Source organism: Dromaius novaehollandiae, chromosome 2 (assembly GCF_036370855.1).
Source record: "Dromaius novaehollandiae isolate bDroNov1 chromosome 2, bDroNov1.hap1, whole genome shotgun sequence".
In the NCBI taxonomy this organism is placed as follows: domain Eukaryota; kingdom Metazoa; phylum Chordata; class Aves; order Casuariiformes; family Dromaiidae; genus Dromaius; species Dromaius novaehollandiae.
Window position 1 is genome coordinate 90,165,947 of NC_088099.1, and position 14,607 is coordinate 90,180,553.

The following is a 14,607-nucleotide window of genomic DNA, read 5'->3' on the forward strand; positions in this document are numbered from 1 at the left end:
CAGCCTTCATCTCTGGAGCTGATAAGGCAACCATGAGCTGCATTATTGGGAAAGCTACAGAATTTTAGGACCCCTAGGTTTTTGGAAGAACTGCCAGGTGGCCCTCAAAGGAGATGTGCACGAGATTTCCGCTCTGCAACTCAAGAGTAGTCTGTTCTGCCGGAGCAACAACTTCTCAATTTCTGCAATCACTTTGCTTTTACTAAAGGTTTGGCTCCTGTCACCAGCAAGCATAGAAGCCCCGCGAATATAGCTGGAGGGTTTTCTAGATAGTGTTCTTATGAAACTGAAATCAAGTCCATGGCTTGAAATTGTGCAGTGTCCTTTCCAAAGCTTTGATCACATTGTAGGCAATGATGTAATACATATTTAATCCAGAAACATCTATTTCACCTTCCATAAGTCTCAACAAATTTCCAAACTGGAATTTTTACCTATCAAAGACACCAAAGGAGAATATATATATATTTTTTTCCTAATGTTCTGAGTTGGTCGTTTAAATAGCTTATTTGTGAAGAGGGACACTTGGTATTGAAGCTGTGCAACAAAATATCTTTAAGGGTTTATATATTTGTTCCTTTTACAAATGAATGATCTGTTGGCATTGAGAAAGACTGGCATATGAAAGAGAATTCTGGAGCAAAACAATTCAGCAGGAGAATTAATAGATTTAATTTCAAGGAAAGACTGGAGAGTTTGTTATCATTGTGTATGTACGTGATAGGTAATAGGCTTATTCAGGTATTAACAGATTCTAATGCTGCTGCTTTGTATGTGGATAGAGCTCATCAGTTATCATGGGAATATTTGATAATAGAATGAGGACATGAGCAATAGCATAAAAAGAAAGATTAGGTCACCTTTGGCATGCTTAATACTTATTTCTAATAAGTTAACTTTTGACTTATTCTGTATGGTAGCTGGATCACCAGGGAAAATTGAAGTCATCTTGTGACACACTTTCCCTCCCTGCCCCCCAATTACATTTTCCACACAGTTATTCCACTGGTTAAAATAGCAACAATAACCACACGCACACCATCCCTAATCCCCATCTTATCAAGCCATAAGACACTAAGGGTATTGTGTAAAGACTATAGGATATTTATTTGAAAGGGCAAGGAGAAGTGGATTGGGGTTGCAAGGGCAGCAAGATGAAGCATTTGGGGGGATTTCTACTTTGATTTTTTTTTTATACTGTGTTTATCCATACTTATTAGAAACTGTCTCAAACTGCACACGTTTTTTTGGTTACGTTCACACCTGTTTCAAATGCTTTTTCATCTGTCCTCTTTGCAAGGTTTTACTGGCTGTTACATTGAAAGAGGAAAGTTTTTCACAATCTTTCTTCACAGACTATCATGCAAGAAAAGGATTTCTACTTCAGAACATCTTTACATTTCTAAAACTATCCATATTTCAGTTCTCAAAAATTCTGTTTCCATGAACTAGAATACAGCCACTTTTTTATACAGGTAGTCTTGAAGAAAAATGTATTATAAATAATTTTTGTGTGTACCGCTAGGCTTACCAAATTCAGTCCATTTGGAATAGCTTCAACAGAAGTTCCTACACACACACACACACATGCACACACCCACGAATGAGAATGTATATCAACATGAATGGCTTATTAATCCATTATACATTTTCATAAAGTATGCAGTAATGCGTATCTGTTTTTTCCCCCCAATTGTTTGAGCAGGACTTTAGTTAAAGCTTAGACAAAAGGTTTAGAACTTTGGCAACCATAGAGGAGCACCAGATTCAGGATTATGCAAGTCATTGGGGCTAATGCTTAACATAAACTATATCCCTATATTTAAATCTAATATATACCTATGTGATATGTAATAAACTGTATGCCTGTATTCAAAAATTGTAACTAGTATCTTGGTCTATACAACATAAATGAAATAAGAATATTAATTCTGTGCACCCAGTCCTTCCCTATTTTTTGTGAGTGGGAGGAGGCCGTCTGATGTATGCGAAGTAGTAAAAGGGTTAAAAACTGAATGAAAACTGAGGAAATGTGAAGTATTTGGTGTGTTGTTATACCTTTTTTAGAGATAAGAGCAGATAGAAGCAAACTTGCTCACACAAATCCACATTATTTACCGGAATGAAAATGTAAATACATTATTTGCTTCAGAATATAGCTGTAGGGAGGCACTTGAGCATTACACTATATACCCAAGAGAAGCTTACATAAGGGAAAAGAAGCTCTCCAATAATGTCTGACAAAACCTAGTGAGGCAATATAAAGTATGAATTTCTTGAAGCCTGTAATTTACACAACTTCTAACAAATTACATAAGTACCTTAGATTAATCTGCTGCAGTTTACAACTGAATGCTTTAAAAGATACAAAAATGTTCAGCTTTCAAAACTGTTTAATGTCAAAACAGTGACAAATCTATGCAGTTTTTCCTCATGGAGTAGCACAAGTGTTTGTAAATGTTTTGCTTTTGAGGAGAGCCCAAGTCATCTTTGTGAAAAATCAGCTACAAACATTGGGCCAAATGCTTTTCTGGGTGCATCTTTAGCAATTCCCTTAGAATTTCATGAATGATAGGATAGTTTCGGTGTCTTGTACTTTCAGGAATACTTAGAAATGAAATCTTTATGTTTTGGACTATGTTAAAAGCAATGTTCTTTTTTACTGTAATCAAAGATGGTTTTCAGTTACATGTACGTTACACTCATGCAGTAAAAAACAAACGAAAAACAGAGCAGAAGTTTAAGTTTTTGAACTCAGCTCTTTAGGAATGTTACTGCTACCATAGGATATTACAGTATTTTCATTTTATCTTTTCTTCTTCCAGGTCCCTCTTCTCTGACAAATGCATTTTTTTTGACTCATTTCTGTATTCAAATGAATTTTGAGGCCTGCTTATCTGAGATAAATGTAAAACTTCCAGCAACCAGTAATGCTACTCTTTTTTCTAAAATATTTTGGTTAAAAATGTTAATGGAAAGGAGCAGCCATAATGTCAAAGATGCTGCTGTGTTTACTCATGTCTTCCCATTTTCTATATCCAACTTTTTCCCTTTATGAAGACGAAAGGCAACAGCCCCCTCTTTCACTGAAAATTGCATGATGTTGCCATCAAAATGAGGTTGCACTAAGAGAGAAAGAGGAAATTCTGTTGTTTAACTGAAAAAAAAGTATGCATCACTTTAGATTCTAACTGAGGTATCACAGAATGGTTGAGGTTGGAAGGGACCTCTGCAAATCATCTGGTCCAGCCCCCCTGCTCAGGCAGGGTCACCTAAAGCATGTTGCCCAGGACTCTGTCCAGACAGGTTTTGGATATGTCCAAAGATGAGGACTCTACAACCTCTCTGGGCAACCTGATCCAGTGCACTGTCACCCTCACAGTGAAAATTTTTTTCTTATGTTTAGATGGAACTCCCTGTGTTTCGGTTTGTGCCCCGTTGCCTCTCATCCTTTTGCTGGGCATCACTGAGAAGACTCTGGCCCCATCCTCTTGACAACTTCCCTCCAGATACTTACACACATTGATAAGATTCCCCCCGTAGTCTTCTCTTCTCCAGGCTGAAGAGTCCCAGCTCTCTCAGCCTGTCCTCATATAACAGATGCTGTAGTCCCTTCATCATCTTAGTAGCCCTTCACTGGACTCGCTCCAGTAGATCCATGTCTTCTTGTAGAGGGGAGCCCAGAACTGGACCCAGCACTCCAGGTGGGGCCTCATCAGGGCTGAGCAGAGGGGGAGGATCCCCTCCCTCGACCTGCTGGCAATGCTCTGCCTGATGCAGCCCGGGAGACCATTGGCCTTCTTGGCCACAAGGGCAAATTGCTGGCTCATGGTCAACTTGTTGTCCACCAGGACCCCCAGGTCTTTCTCTGCAGAGCTGCTTTCCAGCAGGGCAGCCCCCAGCCTGTCCTGGTGCAGGGGTTTATTCCACCCTCCTTAGGTGCAGGACCTTGTTGAACTTCATGAGGTTCCCCTCTGCCCATCCCTCCAGCCTGCTGAGGTCCCTCTGAATGGCAGCACAGCCCCCTGGGGTATCAGCCACTTGTCCCAGTTTTGTATCATCAGTGAACTTGCTCATGGTGCACTGTGTCCCTTCATCCATGTTATTGACGAATAAGTTGAACAAGATTGTCTCACTATTGGTCCCTGAGGTACATCGGTATCTGCAGGCCTCCAACTGGACTTTGCACCATTGAGCACAACCCTCTGAGCTCTGCCATTCAGCTAGTTCTCAGTCTATTTTAGTGTGTGCTCATCTAGTCTGCACTTCCTCAGCTTGCCTATGAGGATGTTATGGGAGACAATGTTGAAAGCCTTACTGAAGTCAAGATGCACAACATCCACTGCTCCCCACTCATCTACCCAGCCAGTCATCCCATCACAGAAGGCTATCAGATTGGTTAAGCATGATTTCCCCTTTGTGAGTCCATGCTAACTATTCCTGAGGACATTCCTACCCTACATGTGCTTAGAGATGACATCCAGGATGAGCTGTTCCATCACCTTTCCAGGGATGGAGGTGAGGCTGGCTGGCCTGTAGTTCCCTGGATCCTCCTTCCTGCCCTTTTGGGAGACTGGAGTAATGCTGGCTTTCTTCCAGTCCTCAGGCACCTCTCCTGCTCTCCATGACCTTTGAAAGATGATTGAGAGTGGCCTAGCAGTGACATCTGCCTGCTCCCTCAGCACACGTGGCTGCATCCCATCAGGACCCATGGTCTTGTGGGTGTCAAGTTTTCTTAAATGATCTCTAACTCGATCCTCTTCCACCAAGGCAAAGTGTCTTTCTCTCTGCTCTCCAGGGTCTGTGATACTTGAGAGCCAGTCTGAGCAGTAAAGACTGAAGCAAAGCCGGCATTCAGTCTCTCTGCCTTTTCTGTATCTTTTGTCACCAGGGCCCCAGCTCCATTCAGCAGAGGCCCACATTTTCCCTAGTCTTCCTTTTGTTGCTGATGTATTTAAAGAAGCTCTTCTTGCTGTTCTTGACATCCTTTGCCAGATTAAATTCCAAATAGGCCTTGGCCTTCTTAGTCATGTGCCTGCATAGTTGGATGACATCCCTTTATTCCTCCCAAGTGGCCTCTCCCTGCTTCCACCTTCTGTACGCTGCCTTCTTTTGTACAAATTTTGCCAGGAGCTTCTTGTTGATCCATGCAGGTGTTCTGCCGCCTTTGCTCGGCTTCTTGCTCCCTGGGATATACCATTCTTGAGCTTGGAGGAGGTGATCCTTGAGTATTAACAAGCTTTTTTGGATCCCTCTTCCTTCTAGGGCCATATCCCATGGGATTCTTCCAAGCAGGTCCCTGAAGAGGCCAAGAGCTGCTAACCTCATGTCCAGAGTTGTGATCCTGCTTTTTGTCCAGCTTCCTTCTTGCAGGATCCTGAACTCCACCATCTCATGGTCACTGCAGCCAAGGCTGCCTCCCATCTTCACATCTCCAACCAGCCCTTCCTCATTTGTTAGTACAAGGTCCAGCAGAGCACTGCTCCTTGTTTGCTGCTCTATCACCTGGGTCAGAAAGTTATCATTAGTGCTCTCCAGGAACCTGCTGGATTGCTTGTGCCTTGCTGTGTTGTTCCTCTAGCAGATATCGGGGTGGTTAAGTCCCCCATGAGAACCAGGGCCTGTGATCGTGAGGCTACTTCCAGCTGAATGTAGAAGGTCTCATCTACTTCCACTTCCTGATCAGGTGGCCTGCAGCAAACACCCACAACAGTGCCACCTGTGTTAATCTGCCCCTTAATCCTTACCCATAAGCTCTCACCCTGGTCATCATCCCTACCTAGGCAGAGCTCCATACATTCGAGATGCCCTCTCACATAAAGGGAGACTCCCCGTCCTCACCTTCCTGGCCTGTCCTTCCTAAAGAATGTGTAGCCATCCATGGCAGCATTCCAGTCATGTGAGCTATCCCACCATGTCTCTGTAACTGCAAGGAGATCATGGCCTTGTGACTGCACACAGATCTCTAATTCTTCCTGTTTATTCCCCACGCTGTGTGCATTGGTGTACAGGCACTTCAGAGTGGTAATGGAGCATGCAGGTTTCCCAGGAGGGGTGCAAAAAGGATCCTCCATAGGATCTGTATGCACTTCCCTGGCTGCATGCACCTGCTAGAGGCATCCCCACTTGAGCCCTGTTTTTGCTGACTGCATGGTCTCTGTAACTCTCACCTTCCCCCATCTTTCCTAGTGTAAAGCCTTCCTTAACAAGTTGGCCAGCCTGCTGGCAAAGACGCATGTGCCCTGTTTAGCGAGATGGATCCCATCTCTCCCAGTCAGTTGTTGATCTTCAAACAGAGTCCCATGGTCATAGAACCCAAAACCCTGTTGCCAACACCAGGGTAGTATTGTTGGAAAATTTACATTTGATGAAGTTTGTAAAGTCGTACATCAGGATTCTTCCACAACTTGGAAATAAGTTTAACTTCACTGCTTTTTTTATGGGAAAAGCCTTATTTATTATAGGCTCTGCAAATGTGAAGGAACAACTAGTTCAGAAGTCTCGTAGCTAGAATTAAGTGTGAGAGTCTTTGCACTGTGCAGCTTCCCCTCTTGCATCATGTTCTTACATAGTCTTGTGCGTAAGAGATCAGAGACTTCATTTTTCATGCTGCGTTTTTCCCATGTGCTGCTATTCATGATCAAGAGGACAGTTTCATTTTGTTCTCCATGTGAACGTTTTTTATTATTATTATTATTATTTATTTAAAGGCACTCCAAACATCTTACAAGGCTCTGAGTTGTTTCATACAAGTTATTTTCAAATAAATTCTTCTTATTACTGCTCATCCATTTGGGCCATAGGTTACTACTTCTTATTTGAGAAATCATTCTTAATTCTTGAAGTCAGTTATAAAGAGCTCTGACTTTCTTGGAGCTTAAAACAGTCAGAATCCCCCATGTATAACTGAGATTCCTGAGAATGTTCTAAAGCTAAGCTCCCTATTCATTTTACATAACGGAACAATTCTGTAATAAAATAATTAACCCTTCTATGAATAAAAAATCAAGGAGTGTGATGCACAATAAGTGTGTGCAAAATCAGCTTTTTTCCTTCATTAGAGCTTAACGTCAAATCAGCTTTTCAGCAAAAAGCACATTATAAGTAACAATGGGAAATACATGCAAAGGTCAATGATGCTTAGTGGTTTTAGTGAAAGGGAAGCCAGGAACACAAAGATGAGAAGGAACTTTAAAGATCTCACTTCATATTTTAAGAAAGCAATGTAAGGAGATCCATGTTTCTTATTGAGTACATGACTGTTGATTTTGAAGGAGTGATTTCTTCCTTATCCTCACTTATTTGGGAGAAAACAGAACTGGGCTCCTCCTTCAAGTGGTGCTGGTGTAAACCTGCAGATATTAGACAACTTTGCGCTTTCTGTAATGTGGGCAAAAATATGGGAAACTGGGCAGCAGCAATGTCACTAGATCATGAAAACTGGATCCTGGACTTCTCTTTGAAGTGATGGCCAATTTGCATGTTAGTGCTGTATCCCCTCAACTATAGTCCTACTGTACATAGAATTTAATTGTCCTCACTTGATTTTGTGTAATAATAATTGAATGTTTTCCTTTGTGGGGTACTGTGGCCCTTTGCTCTTAAGCGGTGTTTTCCTGCCGCTTGGTAGTTTTTTCTTTCAGGGAGAAGCCTTGAGTAAAGGTTACCATCACTTCCATTTTCATTGTGAATTATTGAGTTGTATGTATAATTCCATGTTATGGTGACTATTTTCAGATATTAATCCAGAAGAGCGAGATTATTCTTTAGTTTGCCTTTTTAAATGTTTTTCTTTAGAACTAGTTTTTAAAAGTTATAGTGGTTTAATTGTTTTATTGTTGATCAATCATTATATTCTGAGTTACCACTGGTTACCTGTAGTTCATGTTACTGCATTAACTTGGAATAGTAGCAATGGAAGATTTTTTTCCCCTTTTCTCTTAACAAGTGTGTTTTCTAGAATCAACTTTCCAAACACATTAGTTGTATTTTTATGATACAATTTACCATTTTAAGAACACTTCAGTCGCACTGCAGTATCAAAGAACATCCAATTAAATTAAGTCGGCATCAAGAAATATGTTGTGCTCCTGCAAAAGGAAACACTCTCACAACTTATGGAGAAATCTTAATGTCAATGATCACTTTGCTTACGTATTTATCCTAATTATAAAACATTTTATTTTTTTAAGTGAATCTTGCATAATATTCAAAGTGTCTATTTTACATACCAAATTGAAAGCTTCTCTGGAATGTAGTTTTTAAACTATAATACAAAAAAAATGAAAAGATTTTACTTATTGCATTACAGATTGTTTCAATATATATTTTGAATTTCCTTCCCCATCCCTCACCCACATGTACTTGCCCTTCATATGCTAAGTCATATTCGGCTGCCTCAGGGATGTATGTCTTACCTAACTTCTAGGCACAACTTCTAATGTCTTAATTGTTCCCTTTCTTTTGTTTCTAGTACAGTTTCTAGGGAGACCAAAACTTAGGACACCATTGTGCTAAGAGTTTAGAATGTTTGCATCATTGAGCTGTGATAAGGAAAAGGGTGGAAAAAATAGAAAATAGAAATACTGTACAATATGGACAAGATGAACTAAATGGGTGAACTGGATATAAGAAAAAATGGAACGAAAAAAGTAGAAAACCTTCTCTGTTTTTCCACTTTGCCTAGCTAGAAAATTTTTAATTTTAGATGTAGAATATAAGCCACCATTTATTAAGTGATGTTCCAGCTCACTAAAATTATACCCTATTCATCAGAATCTGTATTAAGAATATATCTTCCTTAATTTTTCTGCATTGTACAAGTTGCAGATCATATTTTCTGAATCCCATAAGGAGACACTGATTCTGAACTTCAAAAGATCACACTAATTTGTACCATTTCACAGTAGGCTTTGAATAAAGACAGTAATGAAACTCTTCTACAATCCACAAAGTTTGCAGTAGTTAATGGGAGCGAAGTTCATCCAGATTTTTTTAGAAGGAACCAACAAACATTTAATGTGAAGAAGAGCTCTCACCTGAACGACAGCTGTTTGAGGCTGAGACTTACAAGGGTGCAGCCTCTGGGTCACAAAAAGAAACATTAGGGATGCCGGTACGTCTCAGAAGAGGAGAAATTGAGGGACAAGTAGAAGAGTTTAAGGGTCCAGAGTCTGTAATGTCTTTTCTTCCACAACCCTTCTTGGGGGAAAGTCTTTGTGCCGCGTCTCTCACCAGCTGTGCTGGTCTAAGAGCAGGTCCTTCCTGGCCTCTGCAGTGTAGCACACCAGCGTCCCAAAAGCATAGAGAACAAAGTACAGCTGTAAAGAGCACTGTAGACTTTTATTTTACCAGCTCTGGATGTAGTGCTTAGCACTGTTTGTAAGTACTGTTTTATCTAACTTTCTCTGAATTGTCTGATGTGTAGATTCACAGACAATAGGCATGAATGAGACCCTACAAGAAGTCATTTTACTCATTCTGCTCCACCAGTGTTTCAAAAAAGGAATATAAAGCTATTTGCACTTTTTTCAAAGTGGTTAATAGCTAAACTACGGTGTTTCTTCATTTGTGGACCTTCATGTGTTTTTCGCTTTTGAATGACTTGGCATTCATGTTATTCTGAAGTATGACAATAATGACTGTATCAAGTGAAAATCTGCAGAAAGCCTGCCTTGGATAAATTAGTACTGAGTAATTTAGCTAAGGACCTCATTAATGGAATAGATGGTATGTTTATTAAATTTGAGGCAACAAAACTGTTTACAGCTGTGGGCATCTGCAGAAAGGTATATGATATTCAAGAGTCCAGGGCAGAACCAAAAGAACAATTATATGTTTAATAAAATGATTTATAAGGAAAGATTTAAATAAATTCAGTTCTATATCTTAAAGAAGATATGACTGTGTCCCCTTTCCTCATTAGCTCAATGCTTTTCAAATAAGCAAAAATATTACAGTGTTCTGATTCAAAAGATGGGAAGAATCTATATTGTGACCATGATTAATAGAACAAGAAGTAGTGAGTCTAAATTTTAACAAGGAATTTTTGGATGAGATATGGGGAAATTGTTCTATTATTAAAAATAGATTGCCAAAGGAGATTATAAAGACCCCATCTTTGGAAGTCTTTTAAGAATATGCCGAGGAATAAGTCCTTTAAGAATGACATTGTTCTTGAGGAGGAAGGAGGAAGATTAAATGAGCTCCCTTCCTGCCATAGTTATCTATGATTCACTTGAAAACAGTTGTACATTGCTGGATGCATTTATGAAAAATCATCATATCCCTTACGTTCAGCTCTACTCTGCTACAAAGGGAAGTTACTCTCCTCTATTTGTGGTGTTCCTTTATTCGTAATAAAGATTTTTTTAGATGCAGTCGCATCTGATTTTGTGCATGCAAGCAAAAATAATGCTGCTTTGTGATTGTCCCAGCTACATGTTTGACTGTTTATTCAAAAGTAATAATACAGCAAATTCTTATTTAGTTGGCTGTTTCACATACCAAATTCGGTGTTTCTTGATCTTGTTTTCATACGCTGCTGTCAAGGGGCGTTTATCTCGGTTGCATTTGTTAGCTGTTCCCCAGCATATGGCTGGTTTTTTTATTTAATATTAAAGCAATTGCATTGAAGTCAAGCTGCTATTCCAAGCTAATGAAATATGTGTGCAGGTTAGGTCTGCCATCCTCATGTTTGTTTTTCTTCAAATGTTGTTGGGGGAAGGGGATTATAGGTTGACTTCATATCTTCCTGTATGCTTTTAATGAGACTGTTAAATTATAAAGAATAAGTCCCAGTACTGATCTCTGTGGTGCTCCACTTTACTGTATTTTTCTCCACATGAAGGTCAAAACTGCAATTATAACAGAATTTAAACTCATTACTTATGAAATGTGAAACTAATATTTGTCTGTTTCAGATGACACAGCTAAGTGTAATGCTTGTTTACAATATATTTACCTTCTTTAGTGCATGGCTAATCTAAAATCCTGTCTATTGACATGTCATTAGTTTCAACAAGAGGTGGCACATATGCTGTGGATTTCTACTTATCATGCCCTGTGGGAATGGGAGTGTATTCTTTGGTTTAAACTGTGACCAAGAACCTCAGGTATTTCTTAGCTTTTCCTCAGACAGTTGCTATTTTACCCAATAGTGGTTAAGCATTTCCCAAAATGTTTTCTCTTAATTTTCAGGGGTTTTTTAATCCAAATCTATTGTATCAACTGCACATTCATGAGTGTACAGTATGTGTTCTTTAGATTTGATACGGGCAAAAGATTTACAGATTTTGCAGGTTTTCTGAATTACTCTTTATTGCTCTGTGTCAAGGTTTCTTTTCTAAGGCTAGAAGTTCCTACTCAAAGTGGAAGGTGGAAGACCCAAACTCTGTTCATTTTAACTTTGTTTTCCAAGTCTCACGTTTATATTATATATATATTTTTTGATATCTGTCTACTAATTTTAGTATATGTGATTCTCTATACTTCTAATTTTTAATGAACTATTATATTTACATTAATAAGAAGTTTTTAAGTATTTTCTGAATTTCAGTCCCTTTTAAAATTTGAGATATTTGTCCAATTTCTACACTTGTTAATATTGAAAGTTTTAGCTTCTGCTCTTCAGGAATTACTTATGTACAACTGAACTTTACTTTGCAGAAAACTTTTTTTTTTTTTTGAGAAAATTAGGCTGACAATATATCATAATTTCCATTGTTAGATCCCCTATGTCTCCATTATTTTTCAGAGGACTTGTTTGCCCCTCTATAGCTTCCTGTAACAAACATTCTACTAACTTAAGGATGTGATTTATTACATAAACTGAAAGAAATGAACTCGAACTACTGTATTTATAGCTGTTGGACATTCAAGTAGTCATATCAGTAACACATCCACACTCACACCTCTTACCACGTTTTATACTAACGTTATTCATGCTAATAAGGAAGATTTTTTTTTTCCATTTCAATCCTTTTATAGCCTTAAAGGCAAGCATTTTATGTAGGCAAGCCATGTGTGGTTGGGAAAGAGTAATAGGGAACTCACTTATTTTCCTGGTAATGTATCCTCTTCTGGCCACAGCTGAGTTGAATGAGGATACTGACTCCCAGTTCACCCACATATGCTTGTCATTGCCTTGCTCTCTTCTCCTTCAGAAGCTACTATCCATTAGATATTGGTGGCATAACTATGTAGCTGTTCCCTAGCCTGGTTTAGTACTAATGACCTGGGTTAGAAAAATAATTAAATAAATAAATCTGTGTGGTTAAAATGGAGATAATTTTAGCTGAATTCAGCCTTCAGTTGCTTGAGAAGGGTACAGGTAGCCCAGGCATCTCTATAACTATACCAAATCCCTTGCAGATGCCACATGTATCTTGGCACATTGAATGTTTAAACATCTGAATTGCCCACTATGTAACCGGAGATTGGAAAGACCCAGTTAGTTTCCCACGGAGGAGAAGGGAAAGCATCAGCTCAAGCTTTATTAGACATCAGAGGACCCACAAAGAGGTGAGATTTTGAAAGCCTCACAGTTGGGGGGAAGGGGGATAGAATTAATAATTCTGAACTAAATATGCTCTTTTAAGATCATAGCCTGGCAGACTTCCAGCACTCCAGTTTAGCTATTGCTTTTCTCCTAATTATTCATGAATCACAATAATGAGATAATGCACTGAGACATATATTTACATTTTAAATGACAGCTTTGAAAGATGAATATAATGCAGCAGAATGCCATACAATGGCCATACTTGAACCCTCAGTAGTGGTGGGTCTTTCTGTTTTCCTTAATATTAAGTTCTCTTTGTAAATGAAGTTGAAATCTGAGGACATAAGTATGATATTAATGTCTATGGTAGTTCAACACAACTTGTTTGGAAACATATGGCAAAGGAGACAGGGCTTTTGATGTATGAGTAGGAAAAAGCTACAAGATACAAAAGATATTACCTGTTAACCAATGACATCTTTTCAATGTCAGAAAAGGAAATTTAGAAGATCTCTTTACAGCATAAGGAATTTCATGTATAATCTCAGAGAGCCAATTCTAATATACTTAAATTATAGCAGTTTACATAATTTTGTATGTGTGTTGACTGAAATGCAATAAGCTGTATATGCTTACATATAGCAGTAAACTTTTGGACATATTGAAGGCCAGAAAGATCATGACCAGCCTTATTTTGTAATTTGGGTGTTGTCTTTTAACGCTGATTTCAGTAAATGCAATTTTTTATACTGTTTATGTAAGTCCTTGGTGCATGCAGGGGAAAAATCAACTGAGTAGGTAAAAAATTTTACAAAAACAAGTGTACATGCACACATACACGACTATATATAAGTGTATATTTATATGTATATATGCCCACATGCACAAAGTATTGAAAAATGCAATTTTGTGTATTATGCTTTAAAGACACAACATTCTGCATGTATTGAAAACATCAATACAATGTTAAAGAGGAGTGGTGTGGAGCACCCAAAATTCAGTTGCCTTGGAAGGGATATTTATTATATGGATTCCCTATGGCCAGTTCATTTGGTTAAACAGCACTGCAGAATCCAGTCTACGCAGTCATGTGGAATGTGTCCTGGGTGTCTTATGAGCTTAAATTTTTATTAACCAGGTGTGTTTCTTAAAGTGGATCAATCAAAACATGATTTAAAACCACTATGCATAAAAAGGAAAACAAGCAAGTTAAACTAGTAAACCAGAGTAAAAAGCATCCATTTGGAGATGATATTAAAATTTGTCAGGAAAAATTATGAAGAAAGTGAGGGAAAGAGAGAAAGGCTAAGAATTCCTAGTATAATTCATATCCATCCCAGAATGCAACAATGCTATCTTTTTAATTAGCAGTCCTGATAATACTACCTATATACCCAAGGATTTCTGAAGCACATGGAAAAGCATTGAGGGTGACACAGCAGAGAAAAGAGCTCTTTCCAAGGGGAGCCAAATCAGAAAGATAAATGTATTAAAATAAATTAGAAAAGTTCAGGAGGGGGGTTGAGTTTGTTAATGGCTATGTCATCTTAATCCAGGCCCTGGGTGCCTCTATCCTGCAATCTGAATGAAGCAGGAGCTCAGTGCGAGCACAGGGGAAATGGAGTGAACGTATCTGCGAGTGGGAAGGTGGCAACCGTAGGATGGGACTGTGCCGTTTAAGACTGAATCATCCTTCATGAGCACAAGGAGGCCAAGTTAATGGTAAAGTGGTACCCACTTGCTTCCTTTTCTGCAACCTAAATAGCACCCTGTGCTCTATAATTATGTACCCAGCCTGTAAGTTTTACAGTAAAAACATGCCTCCAGAGCTGCTCTTGCTGGCATTTCCCAAAAAAGGTTCTTTTCTAGCCCAAAGTGTTTTTCCTTACCAAATTTTGAAGTCCTGCTGCAGACTGTAGAAAAGTTTGAGTTTAGTCTTCTACTAGAAAATGCAAAGGGATTTAAAAATTTAACTTATTACCAGGTCTTCTAAATTATATTTATATACTGTAACAACCCTTTAATTATATTTAGCTTAATGGATAAGTGAATAAGTGAGACCATTTTGAACTAGAAGTGTTTGAAACAAGGAAGTTGTGTATTAA